Source organism: Martes martes (assembly GCF_963455335.1).
Source record: "Martes martes genome assembly, chromosome: 4".
NCBI classification, from domain to species: Eukaryota; Metazoa; Chordata; class Mammalia; order Carnivora; family Mustelidae; genus Martes; species Martes martes.
In genome coordinates, this window is record NC_137891.1 from 156,257,072 (window position 1) to 156,281,816 (window position 24,745).

General features: G+C 40.1%; 1 protein-coding gene across 1 annotated transcript in view; it reads left to right on the forward strand.

The window, feature by feature from the left end:
- Positions 1-24,745, forward strand: part of TESK2 (testis associated actin remodelling kinase 2) — a 139,936-nt gene that overhangs the window by 102,550 nt on the left and 12,641 nt on the right. The window lies entirely within an intron of this gene.

The following is a 24,745-nucleotide window of genomic DNA, read 5'->3' on the forward strand; positions in this document are numbered from 1 at the left end:
TAAGCCTATTGAAGTGGCTTCTTTGCCTTAGTTTCAGCATTTTGGGTTCCATAGTGATTGTTGTTTGTATAATGCATGATATTTATGCAAAAATAGCAGTGTTAACAGTGCTTTCTTCTCTTGGCTGGGGACAATGGCCATATTTCTTAATATTCTTGGATTCCCTCATAATACTTCATGAGTACTCTGAGAATATGAGTGCTCAAATATTATATTGATTCTTGCTGCCTGGATGACCCCTTCCTAGGCTAAGGGATGGCATCACTTGGCTGTAGACTCTTTCATGGCAACAAACATAAACGTTTGGTGTCCTGATCTAGAATTCCACTGTCACTGCTGTAGTGTCCTGATTGGCCTTATTACTAAATGGAATTAGTTTACCTCTCCAGTCTCATTTCATTTTCAGCCTCTTCTAAGCAGGTAATATGTGATAGTCACTACTTAGCCTCTGAAGACAGAGAAATCCTCTCTAGAACAAAGGCTTCCTAAATTCAGGTACTGAGCTGTCAGCTTCAGAATTTGCTTGGGTGCTTCTTAGAAACACAGGTCCCTGAAATCTAGGTTTAGTAGGTTTTCATCGGGCCCATATACATTTTTTTTTTTTTTTTTAAGATTTTACCTACTTATTTGACAGACAGAGATCACAAGTAGGCAGAGAGGCAGGCAGAGAGAGAGAGGAAGGGAAGCAGGCTCCGTGCTGAGCAGGGAGCCCGATGCGGGGCTCGATCCCAGGACCCTGGGATCATGACCTGAGCCGAAGGCAGAGGCCTTAACCCACTGAGCCACCCAGGTGCCCCAAGGCCCATATACATTTTTAAAAGCTCCCCAGTTTATTCAAATGAGCATCTAGATTTGAGAATCTATGTGCTAGAAAGTGTTCACAATTTTCCTTGGGAAGTAAGTACCAAAATACAAAGTGAAGAAACTTAGGAAGGAAAACTGTTTTACAGAATTTGTGAATGTTCATTTCCTGCTGGCTTGGTGCCACATTTTAGTCCTTAATATCTGATGATGGAAGGTCCTATATGCCTCATTCTTTGTCTCTTTTCTCAGTTACTGAGGGCATCGGAATGTGGAATGTGTGTAGCTCTGTCCTGCCTCTTTTTTTTGTTTTTTTTTTAAGATTTTATTTAAAAGATTTTATTTATTTATGTGAGAGAGAGAGAGAGAGAGATCACAAGTAGGCAGGCAGAGAGAGGGGGGAAGCAGGCTCCCTGCTGACCCGAAAGCCCGATGCAGTGCAGAGAGAGCCTGATGCAGGGCTCCATCCCAGGACCCTGAGACCATGACCTGAGCGGAAGGCAGAGGCTTAACCCACCCAGCCACCCAGGCACTCTCTGTCCTGCCTCTTTTATGGAAGGTCAAAGAAGGCAGAATAATGAGGTAGTTAAGAGCATGGCCTCTGATGTCTTGATTGCCTAGGTTTGAATTTCTCTGTGTCTCAGTGTTGTCGTCTATAAAATGGGAATAATAATAATAGAATCTGCCCCAGGGAGTCTAGGGAGAGAAGAGGACCAGTGTCTGAACCCTAGAGTATTTCAATTTTAAAAGCCAAAGGAGAAAGGCCTTTTGAGAGGGAGTGGCTAGTGAGTTAGGAAAAAACCCAGGAGAGTTGTATTGGCCTGGAATGGAAAGGAAGGAGTTTCAAGGAGGAGGGAGTAAGTAATTATGGCAGATCTTGCTGATAAGATGATTTCAGAGGGATTTTGTAAAATGCTTATTTGGCACTGCTTGGCATGTAGTAATTCATTAACACATTTTAACTATTATAGCTTTTTTTTTTTTTTTTTTTTATTTATTTGTCAGAGAGAGAGAGGGAGAGAGAGAAAGCACGAGCACAGGCAGAGGCAGAGGGAGAAGCAGGCTCCCTGCCAAGCAAGGAGCCCGATGTGGGACTCGATCCCAGGACGCTGGGATCATGACCTGAGCCGAAGGCAGCTGCTTAACCAACTGAGCCACCCAGGCGTCCCACTATTATAGCTTTTGTTATTAACATTGACTTGTCCTTCCTGAATTCCTTGAGTTGTCAATATTTTTCATTTGGTATTTAATACTGCTTTTCAGTACTGCTGTTAATGTTATTAAAATTTTTAAAAACTTTTTATTGAAGTATGACATAAAAAAAGCACACATATGATATGTGTACAGCTCACTAAAATTTTATAAATGAACACACCCATAACCAGCATTCCAGATCAAAAAAACATTTTCTGTGTATTTCTTTTCTCAGAAGTGAGTCTATAAATTCTTCAAAGACAAAACTCTCTCCTTCTCTCAAGCCTTCTATCTGCCAGAGCTCTGACACTAATAATTTTTAAAATATTTGTTATACTCCTTTGTTATATCATTGTTCTCTGAAATGTAAGTTTATTGGAAGGGCTTGTATGTTGGTTTTGCTGACAAAGAAGAAAATGCTTTAAAATATGTAATCGTGTTGCAGATTCAGATTTGGGGTGTAATGGAAGTGGCAGAATTGAATAATCTTAATGCAGCATTCTTTGTCCATGTTGCACTTAAATAATATTTTCTGTTGTTTGTTATCTTATTCATAGCCATCTATAAAATATAGTGCCTATTTTGTGAAAGAATGTGTATTTCCAGTATCATCGATGGATATTGGCATAGGTTATAACATAAATAATTTTTATTATGATGTTAATAGGCTGATGGTCATGCAGCCCAAATATTCAAATGCTCATGGTTATTTTCAGAAGGGGATCAGCAAAGGCCATCATGGCATAGATCTCTGGGGAATCCTGTGTTTATCCCATAATTTGACTTGGCAGCACAGCTATTGGTTTCACTAAGGATTATAAAAATAAATTGCTAATAACATCTAGCGTAACACTGGGAACATAGATGACATTTAGTAGATTTTTCTGACTGGTGGAATGCTGCTCTTTATAATAATGTGAATACTATTTATTTCTTTTAAAATACTTTGTCAATAATTACAGTAGACAAACATAGCTCTTGTTAGTGCCTATAAAGTACTGATAGTATTAGGAATAGTATTTCTCAGGTACAGTAGTGATCTGGACTTTTCTGGGCTTGAACCATTTCTGTGAGTCTTCTTTAAAATTAAAGACATTGGGGGCACCTGGGTGACTCAGTCAGTTAAGTGTTTGCTTTTAGCTCAGGTCATGATCCTAGTGTCCTGGGATCGAGCCTCATGTGAGGCTCCCTGCTCAGTGGGGAGCTTGCTTCTCCCTCTCCCTCTGCCCCACTCCGTGCTCTCTCTCTCTCTTTCTCTCTCTTTATCTCAAATAAATAAATAAAATCTTTTAAAAATAATTAAAAAATAAAATTATAGGCTTTAGGGTGCCTGGGTGGCTCAGTCAGTTAAGTGTCTGCCTTTGGCTTAGGTTGTGATCCTGGGGTCATGGAATCAAGCCCCGAGTCTGTCTGCCTGCTTTGCTAGGAGTCTGTTTCTCCTTCTACCCCTCCCCCATGCTTGTGTGCATACTCTCTCTCTCTCAAATAAGTAAATAAAATCTTTTAAAAAATAATGAAATTGCAGACATTAATTGAACTTGAAGTAGTCAGACAGTTAGGTACTACTAACTACTACAGATAGTTTTACCTGTAGTTAAGTATAGACTTCTGAGGTTTGGTTTTTTTTTTTAAAGATTTTATTTATTTTTTTGACAGAGACAGAGATCACAAGTAGGCAGAGAGGCAGGCAGAGAGAGAAGGAAGCAGGCTTCCTGCTGAGCAGAGAGCCTAATTCGGGGCTCGATCCCAGGATCCTGGGATCGTGACCTGAGCCGAAGGCAGAGGCTTTAACCCACTGAGCCACCCAGGCACCCCGACTTCTGAGTTTTTAAGCAAATGAGTTATTTGTTAAAGAGAAAACAGTTTGATAAAAGATCAAATAAAACCTTTTAAGTTTATAAGTTGAATTAAGAATCTATATTGTGTCGAGTAGAAATGCTCCATGTCTTTGACTCAGGAAACCCTAATGTTATCTTTCATTTGGTCAAGAGTATCAAGGAAGTGAAAATTTTCAGTTTTTAAAGACAGAAAATATAACCCTGTATGTTATTTAGCGATTGCTATGTACTATCCAACCACAAAACCTCAAAAGCATACAATAATAAACATTTATTTCTTGTATACCTGCAGGGCTGAGCTGAGCTGAGCCCAGCTGGGCAGCTCTGCTAGTCTCATGTGGGCTCACTCATGCATCTGGCAGGTCAACTGGTAGTCTGATCTAGGGTGGGCTTTGCTGGGACAGCCTTGCTTCAGCTGCTTCTGACCCTTCTTCTGGGATCAGCAGACTAGCCTGGATGTGATGATACCAGAACAGCAAGAGTAGGCCAGCCATTTGCACAAGTGCTTTTCATGATTCTGCTTATATTCACGTTTGCTTGCCCAGCATCTCCATTGGACAAAAAAAGTCACACACCTGAGTCCACATTAGGAGCATACTACAAAGTTCTATGTCAAAGGGCATCGATTTGATAAGGGGTGAAGAATCGGAACTACTGTTGCAATCTCCCATATCATAGAAATATCCCAATTAAAAAATCATAATTATTTGTCTTTTCTACTCTACTTGAGGGCAAAGACTTTCTCCCATTATAAAAATCATAGCTACCAGTTAGTTATTAAATACCTACTGTGGGCTAAGTGCTATGCTTGGTGCTTTACATATTAGCTATAATTCTCACAATTCTGTAATCATATTTTCTCCATTTTATAGATGAGAAATCTATGCTTAGAAGAATTAAGGGAATTTCCAAAGAAGGATTTGGATCCACATTCATTTGACTTCAAAGTCTATACCCTTTCCATTATAACATACTGTCCTTAATTGACTTATGTATTCCCCACAGTGCTAAGAAGCTCTTATATATATTCCCCACAGATTCTTATATGTATAGCATGTGTAGTATTTGTAGAATTTGATTTTGACTATTTTTATATTTTGGGTTACTTAGGAAAAGGTATTTCCTGGTTATTGGATATATGAGAATGTGTTCAGTTGCAAGTAACAGAAAATAGGCAAAAGACCTTAAGCAACAAAATGACTAATATAACTGGAATTCTGGTAGCTTATTAGGTTAAGGTTGGTTTAATTCAGCAGCTAAATAGATGTTATTCAGAGACCCCATGCCTTTCCATCTCTCTGGTCTGTCTTCACATTGTCAACTTCATCCTAAAGTAGCTGTCATTTACTCAAAAAGTAGCTGCCACCAACTTAACATGCTGTATGTTTTCTCTTCCATATCCAAGATGGAGGTGTGGAGTGTTGTCAAAGACAAGAGAGAGAGATGCTTTGAGACAGATTATGTGTCATCTCATAATGTCTTCTTTTTAAGCTTGTTAAGAAAGGCACAAAGAGCGAAATATCCTCATAATCAAATAGTTCAGGGATCCTCTCTGTGCAGAACCTTTCAGTGCCTAAAAGATTGGAAATTTGGGAAATGAGTGGGATATAAGGTTGTTGGGTAGGGATCTCAAGTGACAATACTCTCTGGTCAAAGAGTCAGCAAAAGAATTGCTTGGCAGATGTTTTGAGGTCTCTCTTGTCTTCTCTACCATGGAGAAACTATGCTTTTTTTCCCCCACCATTCCAGTAAGAATCACTTAGCTATAGACACAGCAGTGAGGTCATTCATTCTGTTTACAGCAAAGTCACTTCAGTCAGGCAGGTACTTGGTAGTACAAGAAACACTCTTAGCTCATGAGGGAATGGATCAGCCCTGCAGGTAGCTGAAAAGAACTTTTTATTCACATGGGTCTCATCCTCTTCTCACTCACTGTTTCCACCCCCACTGTACACCCTCTTGGTTTTTTAAGGGATAGTTACTTGGGAAATTCCTTGGTTGATATGTGCTGTTTCTGAGTTGTTTTTTTGTCAGACTTATAAGAAGCCTTATATAATCAGAGAGCTTATAATGAAAGGAAACTCTGTCGGTTCAGTGACCAGACTCATGCATTATTTATAAAAATGAGCAGCCAGACCCCGATTCTGGTTTCTTGGTGTGCTGTGATATTGCTGTTAGTTGTGCCTGGCTTCTTTTTTTTGCTTCTGTGTGGCCCAGTACAGAGTATTCTCTTGGCCTTATTTACCTTGAGCCAGAAGCAGTATTGTCTGGCGCCTGCCTTGGGTTAACTTTTGCAGCATAGCCCTACCTATCTTTCAAGCATGGGGTGGCTTTGAGGAGACTAGTTCTATCACATAATAGTGAAAAGGACACTCCAGATGTACCAACAATGATTGCCCCCTTGACTCAAGACTTCTAAAGGAATGGTGAGGGTAGGAGAAATGGCAGGCTGTGAATTAGCATCTGCAAGGGAAGAAAGAGAATCACTTTACATATACCATTTTGAGTGAATCTGCTGTAGGCTAGGCAATCTGCTAGGCTCTGGGCTTATCAGGATAAAAAGAAGCCTGTTCCCCTATTTATTGCTGTATAACAAACTACCCTAAAATTTAGTGATTTAAAACAATCATTTTATTTTGCTTGTGATTTTGTAGGTCGGGAATTTGGAAGGGTTTTCCTGGGTCTCTGATCCACATGTGTCAGCTAGAGGACCCACTTCCAGGATGGCTGCTGCATTCGCATGCCTGGTGCCATGGTGAATGAGGGTGGCTTGGCCCCTCTCTTTCACTGCGTGGTGTCTCATTCTCTAGGTCATCTCCATATGTCTTGAGCTTCCCATAGCGTGGTGATCTCAGGATAGTTGGACTTTGTATATGGTGACTGGAGAGAGGTATAGGCTACCCACGTGGGAGCTGAAAGACTTCTTATGACTTACCTTTGAAGTTTCAGAATGTCACTTAGGCTCATTCCCTTGGTCAGGTCTGATTCACAGGGAGGGGAATTATTAGACTATACATCGCTGACCATTTTTACTCCACTGCAATGTCTTTCATGAACTCAGTATTTAGTTACTGGGGTAGTAAGAAATTTCTTACTATGTTCTTCCTTAAAAGCTATTTTTAAATATCCAGCCATGACTCCATGATATTAACTCTTACATCTCCATATATATTAATAGTTGTTACTCATTGTAGTTCATATTCTTTTTTTCTGTCATCTCCTGTTTTCCACTCAGTTACTTTACTAATATTTCAAATACAGCATAGCTCAGGTCACTCTTTTCAATCTTACCATTTTCTATTGTTAGAATACTTATTCCTCCAAATAAAAACTACGGAATTGGTTTTTACATTTTCCCATCTCTTGAATTTAATCAGTTCCCAATCCTTCTATTTTCTTTGTGATATCTTTCTGATTCTTCTTTCTCTGCATTCTTCCCATAATGTTATTCTATGTCTAGATTCCTACAAAGACTTTGGCTGGTTTTCCTGTCTCTAATCTTTCTTTGCTTTAGTTTGCTATATCGCTACTCAAATAATCCATTAGGTATACTTTGATAATGTGATGCTTCTGTTTAAAAACTTCTGTTTAGGGGCTTCTGGATGGCATATTTGGTTGGGCATATGACTCTTGGTTTTACTCAGGTCATGATCTCAAGGTTGTGAGATTGAGCCCTGTGTGGCGCTCTGTGCTTAACGTGGAGTCGGCTTGAATTTCTTTCTCTCTTTGCTCCCCTCCGCCTGTCTGCTCCTACTTCTCTCTCTTTCCCCCTTTCTCTCTCAAAAATAAATAAATAAATCTTTTAAAAAATTCTTAAAAACTTCTGTTTAGCATTCTAAACTCTATTTGATTTCAGGATATACATCCCTCCCTTTAGTTAGGTGGGGTCTTTGTGCTGTCTTCTACACATGCTGGCCTTAGATGTGCCTTCTAGGACCTAGGATGCCCTTATCTCTCTTCTTCCTCCCACTTTTCAAGTTATGTCAAATCCCAGGCTCTCTCATGGAGCTCAGTATCCTAAATAAGGCCAAGGATAATACTTTGTGTGGTTGGGCCCATAATATATGTTTGGGATGTTTATAGTTGGTTGTTTAGTGTAGACCCAGCTCTCAGAAAGCTGAATTAGCCCCAGTGGAAGGAGCTTGAGTCAGAAATAGTGTGAAGTGTCACATCTCAAGTCCTTTCACAATTAGAAGTTTATTTCATTTATACTTATAAAAAGAGCTAAAAACATTCCTATAAACATACCTGGTGGCATCTTTACTTTTGAAAAAGGTAGCTTTTATTTAATTTTTTTGTTTGGTCATTTAGTAATAAAAATATTTCTCAATAAATTGTGGTACATGTTTTCTGCCCTTATATTTAGTAACTCCCTATGACATTTGAGAAACAAGAATTTGAGGTTGGCACTCTAACCCACAAATAATAGAAGAGTTCATTTAGTTCACCTTATTCTTAAAGCAGTTTTCCTCTGACTTGCTAGCTTGCTTCTGGCTCATTTACTCATTCAAAAAATATTTATTGGGCTTCCACTATGTATCTAGCACTATTCTAGGCATTGGGAATATAATAACAAACAAATGAAAATCTCTGCCCTCTGAAACTTACATTGTGATCAGCAGAGGGGTGGGTAGGAGAGTTAGACTACATAGGAACCAAATTGTAATATATGTGGTTTAAGTGTGTGGGGTTTGCAATTTCAGTGTGTGAACAGAGAAATTCTCACAGAAGAAGCAAAAATTAAGGAGGTAAGGGAACTCACTATATGAGTATCTAGGGAAAGAGTGTTCTAGGAAGTGGGAACAGAAAGTCCAAAGACATGGAGGCAGAAATGTTCCTGGAGTGGTTAAGAACTCCAAGGAGGGTGATGTGGCTGCAGTGGTGAGAGCAAAAAAGATAGTAGATGGGAGTCAGAGAGGAAATGCGGGCCAGATCACACAGTCTTGTAGACTGTTCTAAGAGCTTCAGCTTTTACTCAGGCTGAATTGTGAAGTCTTTGGGGTTTTTTGAGTAGGGCTATGACATGATGTGACTTATCTTTAAAAAGATAACTGGCTACTGTGAGTTGTATAGACTGAAAAGGAGGCAAGGAAGCAGGAAGACTAGTTAAGAGACAGTTGCAGTCGAGTCTGTGCAATAAATAAAGACTATGCAAAAAGGCTGAGAGATAATGGTAACTCAGACCAGAGTGCTGCTGGTGATTCTGGATCAATTTTGAGAATAAACTAGGCTTTCTTGATGCATTAAGTGTGGAGTGTGAGAAGATAAAAGGAGTCAAGGTTAACTCCAAGGTTTTTGGTCAGAACACCTGAAGGATAGAGTTGGACAAACAAGTGAAGATAATTTCATAGATCATGAGGATTCCAAGGAGTACTCTGAGTGATGATACCTTACTTGTTCAGTTCCTGTTTATCACTTTTTTCATTAGAAAACCTTTCATTGATTTGGAAGGAGGCATTTTTCAACTGCTGTATTACTTCCTGAGTAATAATAGTGAAAAAAATCATTAATTAAGTTGATTCCTTCCTTCCTTCCTTCCTTCCTTCCTTCCTTCCTTCCTCCCTCCCTCCCTCCCTCCCTCCCTCCCTTCCTACCTCCCTTCTCTCCTTCCTTCTTTCCATCTCTACACCCAGGATGGGGGTCAAACTCCAGATCCTGAGATCAAAAGTCACATGTTCTACCAACTGAGCCAGCCAGGCATCTCCTGTTGGTTTTTTATTTGTTTGTTTGTTTGTTTTATTTATTTGACATGGAGAGACATAGCAAGAGAGGGAACACAAGCAGTGGGAGAGGGAGAGGGAGAAGCAGGCCTACTGAGGAGCAGGGAGCCCAATGTGGGGCTCTATCCCAAGACCCTAGGATCATGACCTAAGCCGAAGACAGACACTCAACCAACGGAGCCACCCAGGTACCCCCAGGCACTTTTTAACTAAATGTTTTCTATGTGCCAGGCCTTGCTAAATTTTTTTCCTCTCTCTCTCTCTCTATTGTCTAGTTATCACACAATACCATGAAGTAGGTAGTGTTTCCCCCATTTTACAGATGAAGAATCTGGAGGCTGAGAAAGAAATTAATTTAAGGTCTTTTTAGCTAAGTAATGGAGCTGGAATTTGAAATCAAGTTCTGGCTGACTATAATCTTGTGTTTACTAGACTTTAAGCTCCTTGGAATTGGTTATTTTGTTACTAATGAGTCTTCAGCAACTGGCACATAAAAGCATGCAGTAAATACCAGTTGGGTGAATGGATAAATGGATGAATGAATGAATACTGCTTCCCATACTTGAATTTACAGCAGTTAATCTGGTTGCCACAAAGACATTTGCCTCTTTCAAGGTGGTTTTGGGCATCCATCTGATGCATCTTTTCTCAGTGTTGGTAGTGATAGGACAGAAGGAGGGTTTAGAAAAATGCTTTAGGAGATTTCTAGCTAATCTTTCTCTTAATCCTCTCTGTGACTATGATACTAGTGTGGCAACTGAATTCATAGAGGTCTTTTTGAGTTTACTCTTAACCGGTTTCTCTTTCTTTCTTTCTTTCTTTTTTTAGAAGATTTTATTTATTTATTTGACAGAGAGACACACTACAAGAGAGGGAGCACAAGCAGGGGGAGTGGGAGAGGGAGAAGCAGTTTTCTCGCTGAGCAGGGACCCCGATGTGGGGCTTGATCCCAGGACCCTGGGATCATGCATGACCTGAGCTGAAGGCAGACTCTTAACTACCGAGCTACCCAGGTGCCCCCTCTAAACCAGTTTCTAACAGAAGTTTCGACAAGTGTGCTTTTTAATTTTTTTTTATTAACATATAATGTATTATTAGCCCCAGAGGTACAAGTCTGTGAATCGCCAGGTTGACAAGTATGCTTTTCTTAACTTGATAAGTGGTATCATTCACAGGAATTGGGTCTGTGTAGCCCCTTGAGAGCTAGCTGTTCCTACTTTGGATCCTGTAGAAGAATGGAAGGATAGTGGAAGGAGGGTGGTCTCCCAGTTTACCTCTTATACATTCTTGCTACTCAAGGGCATTTCAGCATTCCTACACCAGATACATCATTGCTGTCTGCACTTTCTGTGTTTACTTGTTTTTTATGTTGGTCTTTTCTTGTTATCCTGGTCCCCATTATTTGCTTATATAGTAAATTCTTACATCAGTGATTTCCAAAGAGAATCATAAGCATTTCTTTCCTTAACATGCTCATTTTAGCACATTTCACCTTCCTATAGTAATTGCTTATGTTTATTTTCTACTCAACAAATAATTAAGCAGAAAGAGAAACTAGTTTTTGAAGGTGGCAGAACAATGTGTAACACAAGTAGCTGCTTTAATAAATGTTAAAGTAATAACTTATAAAAGTATTACTGTGCTTAGCTTTTCTACTATTTAGCTGATTGTTCTCTTTTCCTTCATTCCCAACCTCTCCCACTTTCTGTCTTATCAATCACCATGTCCTGTCCACTTCACCTTCTTCCTATTTTGAATCTGTTCACCTTGCACCAGTTCCTTCTGCCTCCATCTTGCAATAACCTTTTTTTTTTTTAAAGATTTTATATATTTATTTGACAGACAGATCACAAGTAGGCAGAGAGGCAGGCAGAGAGAGAGAGGAGGAAGCAGGCTCCCTGCTGAGCAGAGAGCCCGATGCGGGGCTCGATACCAGGACCCTGGGATCATGACCTGAGCTGAAGGCAGAGGCTTTAACCCACTGAGCCACCCAGGCGCCCCTTGCAATAACCTTTTAACTAGTCTATCAGTCTTCTTCTCCCCTTAAATCCATACTACCCATGTTGCCAGCCAAGTAGTCCTTTTAAAGTACAAATCTATATTTTAACCATCTTAGCCGTTTTTAAGTGTCCAGTTCAATAGTTAATATTAAATATGTTTACGTTGTGGAACCGAGCTCCAGATCTTTTTCATCTTTTAGTTTCTGTTTCTATGATTTTGACTGCTCCAGGTACCTCATAGAAGTGAAATCATACAGCATTTTGTCTTTTTGTGACAGGCTTATTTCACTTAGCACAATGTCCTAAAGGTTCATCCATGTTGTAACATGTGACAGGATTGCTCTCCTTTTTAAGGTTGAAAAATACTCCATCGTAAATACATACCACATTTTACTTATCCACTCATCTGTTGATGAACATAAACGCAGTGGGTTGTTGTTGTTGTTGTTTTGGGAGCACAGTGTTTGATACAAATCTAATTTTGTTTCTCCTTGCATCAACCCTTCTGTGGCTCTTCATTGCCCTCAGGGTCAAGTCAAAACATCTGATCTTAACTAGTGCTTGTCTGTGTGGCCTCATTGCTCACTTCTCTGACTTCTTTGCTGCTGTCTCAGTTGTGTACCACAGTTATACTGAACCTTTTCAGTTCCACAAATGGATGTGACCCTTTGTACTTCTGGTCCTATGTACCAGCTCTTCTCTCTGCCTAGAACACAACCTCTCCATCTCCCATTGGCCTGGCCAACTCCTACTTAACTTACTTTCTCTTGGAAGCCCTTTCTGATATCCTAAGGTTAGGTACCCCTCCTATTTAATTCCATATTACAATAGTATTTATCATTGATTTTTATTCACTGTTTGTATATGTAGGTTATAAATTCCTTAAGGGCAAGGACCATTCTTCTGTTTACATTGATATCAGTTGGGTCCTAGTATAGTGCCTGAGAAATGATAGCTGCTTATCATTTTTGTTGTGAATAATCAGTGGCATTTTCTGGCTCAAAACCTTCAGTGATTTCTTCGTTGATGGGTTTTATAACCTTAGCTGAATTGCTTAGCAGAATTGCTTAGGAGCTTTTTAGAAAGTGCAGATGCCAGGACTTCCCACAAGACCCACCGAATTCAAGTCTTGGGAGAGGCCCAGGCATCTGTATTTAAAAACTTTATTAATTTATAAAGTGCATAGGTTATCCTGTGCATAGCTAGGGCTAAAACATGTAATTCAGGGGGTGCCTGGGTGGCTTAGCTGCTTGAGTGCCTGCCTTTGGCTTGGGTCATGATCCCAGGGTCCTAGGATTGAGCTCCACATTGGGCTCCCTGGTCAGCGGGGGAGCCTGCTTTTCAACCTCTCCCTCTGCTGCTACCCCTGCTTGTTCTCTTTCTCTCTCTGTCAAATGGATAGATAAAATCTTTTAAAAACAACAACAACATGGAATCCAGGATACTCTTAGCTCGGTATCCTGGTCATTTGTACTCTAGCATCATCCTGTCTTTTTTCTGCTAGGTCTTCTTTAACAAGTACTCTGTCATTCAGACAAACTGGTTTTCATGTGTTTACTAAACATGGCTGTGTATTTTTGCCTCCTTATTCATATTTCTTTATCTTAGGATGTACTCTTTTCCTTTATCATATAGAAATCTTCTCTCCCTTCAAGACTTCGCTCAAAGTCCACCTATTTCTCCATAAAAGCTTTTCTGGTTCTTTGCCATTGGTTGCTTCCCCCTCCTTGCCAAATTTGGCCATTCCATTGATCTTCTTTATTCACACACACACACACACATACATCTTACTACACATTCTGCCAAGTATTAAAGCTTTTTTTGCTTGGTTTCCCTATATAACTGTAAGCTTCCAGAGTAGAAGAAACCCAGGCTTTGGGGTCAAAAAGCTTGGGTAAAAATCCAGGCTCCGCCATTATTAGTTGAGTAACCATAGGCAAATTATTTAAATTCTCTAGGCTTGATTTCCTCCTTATAAAAATTTTTTTAAAAGGGTAAGAAGAATGTTTCAGGATGTTGCAAGGTTCAAATGATGTAACTATGAAAGTGCCTTATAAAACCAATTAGTTGCTGGTTACTATAGGGATAGTATTTTACTCATCTGTGTATTCCTGATCTCCCAGCAGTACTTGTAGTTAGAAGACACTGTATAGGGGCGCCTGGGTGGCTCAGTGGGTTAAGCCTCTGCCTTTGGCTCAGGTCCTGATCCCAGGGTCCTGGGATTGAGCCCCGCATCAGGCTCTCTGCTCAGCGGGGAGCCTACTTCCCTGTCTCTCTCTGCCTGCCTCTCTGCCTACGTGTGACCTCTCTCTGTGTCAAATAAATAAATAAAATCTTTAAAAAAAAAAAAAGAGAAGACACTTTATAGATCTTGACTGAATGATTGAATTGGGGGAAAAGGAAGCACATTTAATGTCATCTTAAAAAGCAAAATGGAGGACACCTGGGTGGCTCAGTGGGTTAAAGCCACTGCCTTCGGCTCAGGTCATGATCTCAGGGTCCTGGGATCGAGTCCCGCATCGGGCTCTCTGCTCAGCAGGGAGCCTGCTTCCTTCCTCTCTCTCTCTCTGCCTGCCTCTCTGCCTACTTGTGATCTCTGTCTGTCAAATAAATAAATAAAATCTTTAAAAAAAAAAAGCAAAATGGAGCAAATTTTCTTTTAAGAATACATTTAAAAATGTATTTTAGAGGCTATATGAATGGCTAGAACTCTCGTCTCATGAATGGAATAATTTCTAAATGACTTTTGCGTTATTTAATTATAACTTTGACTGTGTAACTAATTTGCTCGACAACTTATTTTCCATCCAGATTAGCTAGTCAGTCAAACATGTATTTCTGGTACACCCAGAAGGAACAGAACTGAGCACTGGACTTCTGAAAATACAGATAAAACAATACACTTACCTGATAAGTCAACTAAAGTTTTGGATAAGAAAATGTTTCAGTTTTTTTAAACCAATAATTTATTGTAGTTGGTAGTACCAGGGACACTTAAAAAAACCTTTTTTTAAAAAAGATTTATTTATTTGAGAGAGAGAGAAAGAGCAAGCAAGGGGAGGGGCAGTGGGAGAGGGAAAGGGAGCAAATACTCAAGCAGACTCCATACTTAGCAGGGAGCCCAACCTGGGCGCAGTCCCAGGACCCTTAGATCATGACCTGAGCCAAATCTCAACTAACTAAGCCACCCAGGTGCTCCCCAAAACTTTTTCTAAATTACAAAATCAGACATACTCATTAAAGAAATAGCTGTTACTTCTGGAATATTAAGTATTATATGTATTTTCTTTTTACATCCTTACGTGACAATCCTCTGAGATATAGTCATTATTACTGCTGTTTTATGTAAGAAGAAACCCAAGAATTAGACAAAATTTGAAAAGTGATTCTCCCACTTTTTACCTACTTAACTTCTCAATTTTTAAGCCTTAGTTTAAATTTTTACTTCACTGGAGTGGCTTTTCCTAAAGACCTCCCCACATCCAGATTGTGAGTTGGCTTCTGATTCTCTTTGTTAGCAGTCTTTTCTTTTTTATTGTAGCACATCTATATATAACATGTAATTCTGCATTTATATGAATGTTTGTTTATTGTCTCTCTCTCCCATATTTCCGTGAGGACTGTGGCCATTTTCTGTTTTGTTTACCATCAGCAAGAAGTAGGTAGCAGGTCATTGAGGGAACAGATGTTGGGTTAGAAGAACTAGTTGGGCTTCTTCAGGCACTGCCTTTCTATCAAGCTAGGAATGCTGAAATCAGTGTTGTTAGATGTTGGGAGGCTGGACTGTTAACCGAGGGCACCACAGTTAAGGAAAGCAGTTGTATTTAGTGTGGTTCTTATTCTCTTCATGACCTGTTTCTCTTGATGGAGCTAATATGGATTGCTTTGGCTACTTGCAAGGATGTTATAGAAGGAAAATGTCTGATATGGGGCTTAGAATGGATTGCCTTTCAGATCTATTCTGTCATACTGTTATTCTGTAGACTTGGGCATTGTTTTCCCTATGAATATGTACTTTGTACTTCTGAAAAAATGTTTATCTATCACGGCAAGTGAGATAAATAAGGACAGTGTAATGTATATATGCTGATACTAACTTACCTTTTTTATTTTTTTAAAGATTTTATTTATTTGTTTTGAGAGAGAGCAAGCAGGAGGAGGGGCAGAAGCAGAGGGAGAGAGAGATTCTAAACCAGACTCCATGCTAAGCAGGGAGCCCAATGTGGAGCTAGATCTTACGACCCTGAGATTGTGACTTGAGCTGAAATCGAGTCTGACGCTAACCGACAAGCCACCTAGACTAAGCCTGCCCCCTGACTAACTTATCTTGTATGTAAGGTCATCAGATACTTTTCTGAGAATACGTAAGAGATAAGGAGGCATTCATGAAGATCAGATAGAAGAACGTTAAAATTTGGGGAAAAAGACAGAGGCTAGATCATGCAGGATCTTACAGGCTATGGTAAGGAGTTTGAAATTTATTTTAAATACAGCAGGAAGCCTGAAGGTTTTTGATAGGAGAGTATATGATACAATTTGCATTTAAAACATAGCAGCTTAGCTGCTCTGGGGAGAATAGATTGTTGAGGGGCAAAAGTGGGGGCATGGAGACCAATCATAGGAGAAATTTATATTAGAGATTATATGAGAGACGTGGGTAGTTTGGACTGGGATAGTGTCTATGTAAAGATCTGTCTTGGAAATAGAGGCACAAGGTCTTGATTGTGGCTTTGATAAGAAGAGTGAGAAATCAGGGCACCTGGGTGACTCAGTGGGTTAAAGCTTCTGCCTTCGGCTCAGGTCATGATCCTGGGGTCCTGGGATCAAGCCCCGCATCGGGCTATCTGCTATCTGCTCAGCAGGGAGCCTGCTTCCCTTCCTCTCTCTCTACCTGCCTCTCTGCCTACTTGTGATTTCTGTCTGTCAAATAAATAAATAATATCTTTAAAAAAAAAAAAAAGAAGAATGAGAAATCAGATGGTGCCCAGTTTCTAGGTAGGTGGTGGTGCCATTTACTGAGACGTGGAAAACTTGGAGAGTATAGCTGGAATATTTCTCCTTCCTCTGCTGTATGTGTATTACCTGGGAACTTTTTCTTTTTTTTTTTTTTTTTTAAACATAATGCTGTAATTGGTATAGTTTCTTTACTATAGAAGACCAGGCTCAGTCTTTTGTCTGAGACCAGCTTAAGGCTTTTTTCCTTGGGCAAGACCTTCCTGGTCTAAGCTCTGAAGACTGAGGTAGCTGATGAGAGCTGACTCACGGAGAGTGGAGAAGGAATCCCTATATGCAGACAAATGGTTAGGGACACTTCATTCCTAAGTTCATTCACCAAATATTTATGGGGGTCTACTTTACCAGACATGGTATTGAACCTGTTTTCAGTGAACTCATGAAATGAAGTTAATTATGTGTTAGGACCCTCTGAATTTATTTAGAAATGGTTTCAAATGGAGTAATATGCTCATTCTCTGCTTCTAGTCATTTGGAAAAAGATTTTTTTCAGTTTAGAATCCCCAAATCCTCCCGAATGGCATCATATCCATTTGCTGCTTTACTTAATTTGAGAGCTGGCATTAGACTACCATTAGCTGCTTCCCTGAGAGTTCCAGTGGCTAACAAAGGAAAGATAATTTTGAACAAGTTGGTAAAAATAAATCTTAAAATAAATCTTAAATATAAAAATTATACTCAAGATCAACCACCTCATTTTTCTTATTCTCTCATTAAAGAGGGCACATCATTCTGACATCTGAGATGGTTTGAAACCAAGGAAAAGAAAAGGCTCTCCTTTCTTGTTTGAGGGTGTAGGTAATTATGTATACACAAGACCTCAAATCTGTTTTGACTGCAGTAGAACTGGCTGGGTCCTCTGTCTCCACACCTTCCTTTGATAATTTGTTGTAGTCTTCATGAATTTCTGTGAACATGAAGGTATTTAGTTACCGATTTGACCCTTAGCCTTTTCAAGAGATTTCTGCGTGCACTTGGAGTGACTATTGGGCTGCGAAGCTATCTTCCACACAGCAAGTTGGAAACCTTTCCTCCCTTTCTACCCCTCCACCTACCATTTGCCGCTAGAAGATACCATTTAAGCTTGTAGTTGCTTCTTTTAACTTCTGCTTGATTTATTCCTTATTCTGAGGCCAAGTGGTGTACCAATATAGGCAGAGTAGGTAGAAGAAATTATTGGTTCATCTGAAGATGCCGTTCCTTTGATATAAATCACCTTAATTAGAAGCTTAAGTTCTTTTGGTTTCTGTTTTCATTTTGTCCACTGTAAAGCTCCTATCCCTCAGATCTGGTGGGGATGCAGGGTGTGTTTTTTTTCCTTAATGGACTGCTTTGTTCACTCTGAGGCCAGTCACCAGATGAATGTCAAAGATTCCGATGTGGGTCTGCTCAGTGCAGGGTTGTAGTAGATGTGGGGTAGCAAACTGGAGGGAAGAATAATTTTAAGCATGAACCCAATAGCTTTGTGGACTTAGGGATATGAAAACAGACTAGATGGAGTGGTTAGGAGCCCTGGGCTGGTCTTAAATCATGTCTCCGACCATTGTTGTATGTAGAGCTTCACAGGGTAAAGGGAACAGTCTTACTATTTCTTAGTTTATTTCTTTGAGAAGATTTATTCTACAGATTTATCTTTTAATGTTTACTTTGTTTAAGCAAATTTGATTTTGATTATGAGATGTTTGATGGAAGAGTTAAAAATCTGTGGGTAAAGCTTAATCACACTTTTTTGAATCTGTTAGGTAAACATTCATTTTGATGTTTATAGTAGCTTACATGCATAGAAAAACACTCCTACTGCTTCAGGTGTATTAAGCAAACATATTCTTTTAGCAGTGAATGGGTTCATACTAAATATATAGCTATGGGAAGTGTGAATGGAGAAGGGAAGATATCTTTATGGCTTCTTTCAGTTATGGATAAAAGAAATATCTTCTATAATTTCCAAAAGGAGATTGCAGTTATAGTTTTTAAGCCCATGTAATTTTGATCATTTTAAGGAGTTTGCCAATAGGGTGATAAAAGTATCCTCAGAATTTTATATCACTGAGTGGCCAAATGCACTGTTTTGTATTTCATTTTATTTCCAGGGCTACCTTAATATCAGCCGTATAGTAGGCATTATTATTATTTAAAATATGTATTTTTTTAAAATTTTTTTTTAAGATTTTGTTTATTTATTCGACAGAGATCACAAGTAGGCAGAGTGGCAGTCAGAGAGAGAGGGGGAAGCAGGCTCCACACTGAATAGAGAGCCCGATGTGGGGCTTGATCCCAGGACCCTGGGATCATGACCTGAGCCGAAGGCAGAGGCTTAACCCTCTGAGCCACCCAGGTGCCCCTAAAATATATTTTTTTTTAAGATTTTTTTTTTTTTTTGATAGACAGAGATCACAAGTAGGCAGAGTGGCAGGCAGAGAGAGAGGGGGAAGCAGGCTTCACGCTGAGTAGAGAGCCCGATGCGGGGCTCGATCCCAGGACCCTGGGATCATGACCTGAGCCGAAGGCAGAAGCTTAACCCACTGAGCCACCCAGGCGCCCCTAAAATATATATTTTTTAAGATTTTATTTATTTTTCTGACAGAGAGACACAGCAAGACAGGGAACACAAGCAGGGGGAGTGGGAGAGGGAGAAGCAGGCTTCCCATGGAGCAGGGATTCCGATGCCATCCCAGAATCCTGGGATCATGACCTGAGTCGAAGGCAGGTGCTTAACGACTGAGCCATCCAGGTGCCCCCTCCCCCCCCCGTTTTGATCTTAAATTACATTAATGACTGAATTGGGATGACTTCTGATAAGAGAGAACTTAAAACCTGCCTGCATTTATTTAAATATACTTATTCATTTGTTCATTCAGCAATTTATTGTTCACTGGATACTGGGCTCACCAAGTTGAGAAAGACCTGGTCCCTACCATCAGGGTTATAGTACAATGTGATAAGCAATAGTAGAAATATATACAGGGGGCTAATGTGGCACAAAGTGTAGAATGGAATGTCAGGAAATGCTTTCCAAAATAAACGACTTGAGCTAGGTTTAGGAGGATGAATAAGAGCTGTGAAGGGGAAGAAGAATATTCTGGCAGTAGATAGGCGTATGTGAAGGCAGAGAGAGTGAAACATTTAAATATTATTTGCAGAAACACATTTTGGGTTCCCTTTCTCTTTGGGTCAGTTCGTTACTACTGACTGTTTCAGTCAGGCAAGCCCTGGTGGACCTCCTGAACAGTGGCAAACTCGGGTTTTGGCAGATGGAGGGATATATGCTTGTAGTGGCTGCAGAACCTCGAGCTGAGAACAGGAGGCTCCTTTGGAGCACAAGCCTCCCACAGGGCGCTCTTGGGATGCCTGTCCTGAAATTACCCGGGGTGGTAACAAAGCTTTCTTTTTTTCTTCAAACCAAGCCAGCAGGATGGGATGTCTGCTAGTCTTTGTGTTTGGAGCGGACCAAAAAACATACAGTGGCTAGCACAATGGCATTGTTGGGCTTCAGTGAAAACTAGGTCGGGGCCAGGCCCTTGTCTGTAGAGGGCTTATCCAAAGAACAGAGGTTTGACAAGTCACTGATTTGGCTATTTGACATTGATGCTGGTTTCTGATGTGTTCCTGACTTACTGATGGCACGTAAGATGATAGGATCTCTTCCTATTACTTCTCTGAACACCTGAATTTGGAATCTCTGAGTTACCTTTCTTTTCCTTCAGTTCTCATATTTACCACCCAGTTGCTAAATCCTTTAGATTCGACCTCTGCATAGTCTGACTGTAGCCCACCTTTTCATGCCTATAATATAATAGCACTCTAAGTCAGGAATTTGGGTACCTCTCATCTGGACTGTTGCAGTACCCTCCAAACCTTCCTCTAGTTCCTCCTGTATCCTGCTACCAGCATGATCTTTCTAAAATGTAGTTTTGGGCATGTGTTAGTTTCCCAGGGCTGCCATGACAAAGCACCACAATGTGGGTGGCTTATAACAACAGAAATTGATTCTTTTACAGTTCTGAAGGTTGGAAATACAAAATCAAACTGTTGACAGAGCTGTGCTCTCTCTCTGAGAACTTTAGGGGAAGATCCTTCTTTGCCTCTTCCTAGCTTCTGGTGGTGTTTCTTGGCTTATACATGTGTCACTCACATCTCTGCCTCCCTTATTATATAACATTCAACCTGTGTATCTGTGTCTCTTGTCTCTCTCTCTCTCTTTTTAAAGATTTTATTTATTCAACAGAGAGAGACGAAGTGAGAGAGGGAGCACAAGCAGGGGGAGTAGGAGAGGGAGAGGCAGGCTTCCTGCTAAGCAAAGAGCCTGATGCAGGGCTCGATCCCAGGACCCTGGGATCATGACCTGAGCTGAAGGCAGATGCTTAATGACTCAGCCACCCAGGTGCCCCTCTCTTCTCTTTTTATAAAGATACCAATCATATTGGATTAAGGGTCTACCCTACTCCAGTATGATCCCATTTTTGATTTTCCATCTGCAAAGACTATTTCCCAAAAAGGTCACATTTACAATTACCAATGGTTAAGAGTTGAGCATGTCTTTTCGGGGGACATGATTCAACACACAACAGATCATAGTATACTTTACCTATAAACCTTTAATGCTCCTGTGGTCTGACAAATTAACTATAGATGTTTCATCTTGGTGTTCCAGAACTTCTCTAAAAAATTACATATTTATAATAATAAATATAACAACATAGCATAGATAACTAATATATTTTAAAAGAAATATATATATATATATTTTTAAAGATTTTATTTATTCATCTGACAGACAGAGATCGCAAGTAGGCAGAGAGGCAGGCAGAGAGAGAGGAGGAAGCAGGCTCCCCGCTGAGCAGAGAGCCCGATGCGGGGCTCGATCCCAGAACCCTGGGATCATGACCTGAGCGAGAGGCAGAGGCCTTAACCCACTGAGCCACCCAGGTGCCCCAAGAAATATATATTTTAAAGAAATATATATTTTAAAAGAAAGGTAACTTAGAGATTCCAAATATAATAAAATAGCATAGATAACTGACATATACTGAGAACTTTCTTTGATATTGTTCTAAGCATTTTACACAAATCAACTGATTGACTCTTCATAACTCCATAGATTACATACTAATCTTTTTGGGGGGGTGGTGGATACTATTCTTATTCCCATTTTATAGATGAGTATTAAAGAAACTGAATGAACCTAGGGTCACACAGCTAGTCACATGTGAGATTCAGTCCTAGGCAGTCTAACTCCAGAGTGTGTGGGCCTTTCCACTATACTGTATTGTCCATCTTTACTTTTTAGCTTGATCCCTTCTCTCTACTTATACCTTACTCAGGAAAAAGTAAAGGAATAACTACTAATCTCTGCACTTTATCTTTGTGTTGCTTTTGTACAGAATGTCTTTCTTATTCCCAGTCCTGCATATGGGCTTCCATGAAATGGAACTGAATCCTCAACAATGAGTGATTAGCCAGGCTTGGGTGAGGGAAGGTATTCCAGGTAAAAGGACCAGCACTGTGTGTAAATGTGCAAGTAAACAGGGGTCAGACCTTTATAAGCAGGAGTGAATGGCTTTATATTCTATGCTAAGTAAGGGTTGTGGGTTAAGTTACCCTAACAGTAATAAGGCATTATTGAGTAATTTTAACAGGGGATTGAGTCCAGGTTGGCATTTCAGAAGGAGTATTTTGACTGTCTTATGGAAAATGGATTGGAATGAGGGCTATGTCTGTTCAAGAAAGGGGCGAGAAGACTAGTTAGAAAGCCAATGGAATAACCCAGGGAGGGGTTATGAAGATAAGATATTGATATTGGGCAGAGTGAGTTGTATACTATGAGCTAAGCACTATGCTGGACATACTTTGTATGCCTTCTATCTTTTCATTACTCCCTGCCTTTAATTAAACACCAAATCCTGTTGCTTCTACCTTTAAGATGTCTCCAGATATTAAACTGCTTTCCATTCTTGCAGTCGTTGTCTTATTCACCCCTTCCTACCTAGGTGATTCCAGAAGCCTCCTAACTGTTCTCCTACGTTCAATTCCTGACTTTTCTATACAGTTTGTACATTACTGTTAGAGTGATATTTTCTGTATAGCATATATGTTACTGTCGTGTGGGAAGAGAAAATTGTAGTTGATTATCACCTCGACTGGACAGTAAAGTAGACTAGACTGTGAATTAAAGGGAGAGACTGGCCCCACTTAGCTTTGTGTTTTCACAAACAGGCTTCAGTGTTTGTGTAGGTGGATGGTTAGAGAGCTGGACGGATCTTCCTCAGGACAGCCATGCTAATTACATGGTAGCAAATGATCTCTGTTAGTTGGATGGCAGCACATTTATCTGGTTTGGGTGAATGCCCTAGCTCCAGGCCAGTTGGGTAGATTTTTCAAAAAGTAATAACCCTTACAGTTGATATTTTCTTCACAGCCTCTGAATATGCCTTTGAGCCACTGTTCAGGGATAAGCTTGTTAGTGGCAGGTATCAGTACATTGATAATCCAAAGTTAAAAAAAAAAAAAAAGCAACCATTTTATCTTATTCTTCTGACTGATCATGACTGGGTGAGGCTACTCTAACTGACTAAAATCAGCTGGGAACAGGAGCCCTGGGTGTAGTGAGTGTTACCTCACTGAGAGGTAAGTGTTGCCTAGTGCTGCTCCAGAATATTCTCTGTGTGGGCATGTTTATGTGTCTGTCTGTGCCTGAGCTGGTACCATCAGAGCCTATGGGGATATATGGGAAGAACTATATTCTCAGCCTACACAACTTCCAGCCATCTTATAGGATCCTCCTCAGATGTTATCTTCTCTTTGAAAAAAAAATTTTTTTTAAAGATTTTATTTATTTGACAGACAGAAATCACAAGTAGGCAGAGAGGCAGGCACAGAGAGAGGGGGAGGCAGGCTCTCTTTGGAGCAGAGAGCCCGATGCGGGGCTCTATCGCAGGACCCTGGGATCATGACCTGAGCCGAAGGCAGAGGTTTAACCCACTGAGTCACCCAGGCGCCCCTTCTCTTTGAAATTTTCCAAGCTCAGGGAGAGTCAGTTTCTTCTTTCATACCTTAAGTATTTACCTCTACTAAAGGGTTATTGGTATTATTTACTTATATCTGTGTCTTTCACTGGACTTCTTTAAGTTATAAACTATTACTCATCTTTATCTACCTACATTTACTCTGTGTAATGTACTCTTCTAATCACAGAAGGAAAATAATGTTGATGTAAACTGATAGGTTCTTACTGTCATATGGGGGTGACAGGAAGTGGAGATGTACTCACTGAATGGTTGTAGAAATAACTGAATGGTTGTAGAAATTAATTGATATTCCTGAGTGGAAAACTGAGTGTCCACTAATCTGACCCCTTGGTGATTTTTTTTTATGGTGTTGACATATGATTTCTTGCATACATAATATTGTTTAGTCCCCAGCACACATCTATTTATTGACTGCCTTTTAGGATAAGAGTCTTTAATGAAATCAAGTACCAAACACAAATGAATTGGTAGAAACTCTGTTATAATATTTTATTAGACGGCGAATTGGAAAGGCAGGTTTGGGTGTAGATAAAGTTGTGGAACAGTCACTAAGAGGTCCTGAAGTACCTGTAGCTCTTGGTTGGCTGATACTACAGTTTTCTGAACTTGAAAGTGTAAAAGGACAACAATAAAAAATGTAAAAACTTATCTCTCTAGTAGGTTATTTAAATGCACTGCCAATGCCTTAGGCCTTAGGTTGTTTTGTAGAGCCGCCCAAGGGAGTGGTCTGGAAGAAAACAAAGCCAAGCAGCTGTTACCCTGATCCTGGGACGCTGAATGTGCTAGTGTAGTTGATCTTGTCTCTGCTTCCCACAGAGGGATTGGCCAGAGGACACACCAGCTGAGCCTGCGCTGGGAGTTGCTTATGGGGAAGTGAACGTCCCAACTAATGGGCACACAGAGTGTGTAGCAACTTAGAAATCTTCCTTGTTGGCAGATCTCAAACTTCCTTTCTTCATACACACAAAGGTCTTGAGACACTCAGAAGTTGTGGTTTCTGAAGGCCCAGAGGCTTATCAGGCCCCTCTAAAAATATTCGCCAAAGGCAAGCAAGATAAATGGTTTGTAACAAGAAACTCCATTTAGTTTCCTTCTCTGGTCCTTGTTTGTGCTTCTTCCATCTTGCCTGGAAGAACCAGAACCTCCTAAGGGTG